General features: G+C 49.7%; 1 long non-coding RNA gene across 3 annotated transcripts; it reads right to left on the bottom strand.

The window, feature by feature from the left end:
- Window positions 1–402: 402 nt before the first annotated feature.
- Window positions 403–3,406, bottom strand: LOC132527772 (uncharacterized). 3 transcript variants are annotated; one of them, XR_009543084.1, is made up of 3 exons: window positions 3,277–3,406; window positions 1,976–2,298; window positions 403–1,126 (listed from the first exon to the last, which is right to left on the bottom strand). It is a non-coding gene; the product is annotated as an uncharacterized LOC132527772 (long non-coding RNA). The 3 variants fall into 3 exon arrangements; XR_009543085.1 differs by having other exon boundaries at window positions 1,976–2,137; window positions 3,277–3,357; XR_009543086.1 differs by lacking the exon at window positions 3,277–3,406 and adding an exon at window positions 3,025–3,260 and having other exon boundaries at window positions 1,976–2,137.
- Between the last annotated feature and the right edge of the window lie 606 nt (window positions 3,407–4,012).

The raw sequence follows: 4,012 nt of genomic DNA, 5'->3' as shown, positions 1-4,012 counted from the left end.
CCCTGCGTCCCAATATTCCCCAACGTTGAAAGAAAGATCAGGCTGGTGTTCAAAAATGAACATCAATTAACCAGGAGATTCCTGGAATCACCAGCGCTTGTCCAGGAAGACCCAGCCAACCAAAGGGCCCAGCATCACCCCAGTGAGATCAAGGCCAGAGCAGGTGACCTCCACGGGATGGTACCAAGAGCCGTGATGAAGGGTGTGTCTGAGTCCCGCAGAGGAACGCTTGGCAGTGGTGACCAGTCGGAGGGCCGGGAGCCCCCGTCGGCTCGCTGATCTCACAGCAGCACCACCCCGTGTATTCCACGGCCAAAATGTGGTGACTTCAAGTATTGCCTTATGGAGGGGTTTCTCTGGACTAAGGAATTTCATAGAAGCTATGCAGACTTAAAGCTTCAGTTTCATGAAGAGATTTTTATTTAGAAAGACTATTCTGTCAGAGTGTGGATTTATGAGACACAGGAGAGGACCAGACTGGACCTGGAGAGACCAGTTAAGAAGCAGTTAAAATGGTAGTGGAGAAGGTACAGTGAGACTCTGAATCCAGGCAGTAGCAGTGCAGCTCAGAAGGGGGCACATTTACGACATCTTGGCGGGGAACCTGCCCAACAACTGAGGTAAGATTGGGGGGGATCCAGGGTGGTCCTTCTACAGCACGGTGGGTGACAGGGAGTCAAGGGGGAGACGCAGGTTTGGGTGCAGGAGGATGGACATATTGGGATTGATACCAGGGAGACAGAAACAATAAAAAAAAAAGAGACGACATAGTTGAGAAACAATATTAAAATTCAAAATTATAGTTGCAGATGTGTATCTCTAAGTACATGCTTAAGGCAGTAGAGTATTACTTCATTCTCTTCTCTTCTTTTGTTTTCCTTTTCAGGAATGTGTGAACACTACTTCCCGACAGCAACTCCACGTACTTGCTTCACAGAGCCAGTCAGCAGTTCTAAGAAAACGCTGCGTGTTGCGTTTGTTAACTTCATTGAGAAATGATGGGGACCTTGGTGACCGTCTCCACCTTTGTTAACAGAAAATACCACCACCGGCTTTGAGCATCGCCCGCTAATCCCCCAAAGAGCAACCTCCAAACAGATCTCCGTACTGAAGACTTGGTGGGTTCCTACGTGAAAAGGGGGTTGATTTAATTGTCCAGCTCAGCCTTTCTCAACAGCAGCACCATTGATATTTGGGGTCAGATGACCCTTCCTTGAAGGGGCTGCCCTGCGCACTGTAGGACAGAGGAAGGAGACAGATGGGCCCCAAGCTAGGCATTTACCACTGGCCTCTCCTTTACATTTCATGGGGCAAGAAAAAGTGGGCTTCAGGCCAGACACAACTAGCCATCTGTTTGCATTTCCTGAGACAGGAGATAGATGGGCTCCAGCTTAGACATTTACAATCAGCCTCCTGTTTGCTCTCCAAAATGGAAGTAACAACAGAAACAGGGTAAGTAGCCAGGCTCTGTCTCCTGTGGACGCCTGAAGATAGCAGTCGTGGCAGGAGCAGAGAGGGGCTAACCCTTGTTTGAGTAATAGATCAACAGGTCACATAATTCCCATCCTTGGGGCAAGGGAGACACTGCACATGTGCAGAAAGGCTCCTTGGGGGTCAAAAAGGAGGGGGCACCACCCCAGAATAGGTGATGCTAAGGCCGTCCCATAGGCCTCTGGGCTGAAATCCCATCTTGGAAAAAAGTTGGGCACACATGCTGGGGAGGGTCCTAGGGCAGGGCAGGTGTGGAAAAAGAAACCAGGTAATTGGCCAAAGGTGAGCAGAGACCCAGAAGAACCGCCCTATATGAATGACTTCACCGCCTCTTTACTGGGGTCCTCGTCGCTAGGGGGGACGCCCACACCCTTCCTCTCCCCGTGTGCATCTCTGCCCTGCTTCTGTCTTAACTAAACAAACTGTTTCTCTGTGTGCTCTCCCACCTGTTGTTGTGCTATGTCTTTAATAATAAACTCTGTACCTGTTTTTGCAGTTTTTGCCTCCGTGAGAAATGCCTTTTTCACTTGGGGCAAGAGCCAGGGGGTCTGGTGGCTGGGATTCCTGGTTTCCATCCAGGCCCCCCAGGTTCAATTCCTGGGCAGGGAATCAAGGTCTCGCTTCACGCCGCCACTCACTGCTGCCTCTGCGAGACCAGGCCGGTTAGCATCCGCCCACTAGATACCAGTTGCACTTCCCTGAATTATGACAACCAAAAATGACTCCGGAGATCGCCACTTGCCTTCAAGGGGGGAGAGTGGCCCCCAGCTGAGACCCAGTGTAGCAGACTTATTCAGGCCAGGAGAGCTTGATAGCAGGAGACAGAGAGAGAGAGAGAAAAAAAAACAAGCCTTTGGGATTGAATCTACCACGGCCCAGGGAATACAGGAGAGAGCATGAATAAAAATGAAAATGTTTCACCAGCAATTTTACAGAAGTTCTCCAGACCTGACTGTGAGTACGTGTCAAGTCAGAACGAGAATTTAGGTTGTTCCTGTATCCCACCCTCCCTGATCCCACACCAGCCCAGAGACTACGTGCTCCAGCGAGCTGGAAGGAAGCCCGACTGGGATCCACGGATGCAATTCAGGGGAGAGTGCACCCCCCTCATATTATTGTTATTATTAATTATATTCCATATTAATTATATATATCATATATTAATTATATTAACGTTGTACAGATGGCAATGTTCCAGGACACTTTCACCAGATCGTCAAAGAAACCTGAAACAGGAAGACGCTAAGGACCACTTCCCTAAAGTGGGATCCACTACTTCCTTTGTCCATAAGGTCACATAACCTTTCAGAGCAATGAGATATATTCCCCCTAAATAATTCCAGAAGACGTAAGGTCCCGTTTGTGTTGTGTTCTTCTTTCACTATTGCACAATCACACACAAAAAATGATCCAGTTTTCAAAAAGTTCACTTGGACAGCTGCATTTCAGTTTTAAGTACACTTTTAGCCAAAGTTTAAAATAAAACAAGGTTGAACTCCTTGGCCTTTTTGTGAAACAGAATTGTACTCTTACCTTCCTTATCAGAGATGCAATTTTGCTATATAATACATTGAGGTTCTGGTCCAGAGAAAGTAACTTGTGACTTGATTTCTCCCGTGACACTGGGAAATGCCCTGTCCTCCACAGCTCAGTTTTCCACCCAAGGCTGCCCTTTCTTCATCACCACGGTGCCCCTCCTGCCACCTGCAGGCCCCACTGGCTTTCATGAGCTGGTGTGAAAAGTGTGAAAAGATCAGCCCTATGGAATCACAGGAGAAAACATACCTGGTTCTTCCTGTGTGATGGGTACACACCTCTGGGCCATCTGGGCAGACTTGTCTCCGTTTGTTCCCAGGAAGACCACGGCCAGGGCGGAGGAGAGACTCAGGGGCAGGGAAAACAGGTTTCCTGAGTTGTCCTCTCTACCCAGCATTCTTCAGAAACTGACGGCACTCGCCTGCCACACAGGCACGTCAGTGACCCTGAGGACCAGCAGGAAAGGTCTGGAGCCATGCTTCGCTGTGGTCGCCTGGCCATCAGTACCCCTGCCAGTGGACGCGGGGCGTGGCCAGCAGAATAAGGGCCCCTCAAAGATGTCCACATCCTGACCCCCCAAACCTGTGACTGGGTCACCTTACGTGGCAAGAGGGGCTTTGCGGACGTGGTCAAGGATCTGGAGAGCGGGAGATGGTCCTGCACTGTCTGGGGGGCTTGATACAGTCACGGAGTCCTTGTGAGAGAGAAGCAGGAGGGTCAGAGGCAGAGAAGGAGACGTGAGGACAGAAGGAAAGGTCAGAGTGACGTGAGTAAATCAGGCAGCCTCTAAAAGCCAGAAAAGGCAAGGAAACGGGTTCTCGTCCCCTGGAGCCCCCAGAAGGAGGCTGTTCTGACTGTCTGAGCTCCAGGATTGTAAGATAATACACTTCGGTGGTTTTCAGCCAGGAAGTTTGCAGTAATTTGTTACAGGAAACTAATATACCTGTTCATTCACAAGCAGCCAATCCTAGCTGCCTGGGCTCAT

The sequence above is a fragment of the Lagenorhynchus albirostris genome, chromosome 10 (assembly GCF_949774975.1).
Source record: "Lagenorhynchus albirostris chromosome 10, mLagAlb1.1, whole genome shotgun sequence".
In the NCBI taxonomy this organism is placed as follows: domain Eukaryota; kingdom Metazoa; phylum Chordata; class Mammalia; order Artiodactyla; family Delphinidae; genus Lagenorhynchus; species Lagenorhynchus albirostris.
The sequence above is the reverse complement of the archived record's forward strand: the minus strand, read 5'-3'. Positions and strand labels throughout refer to the sequence as shown.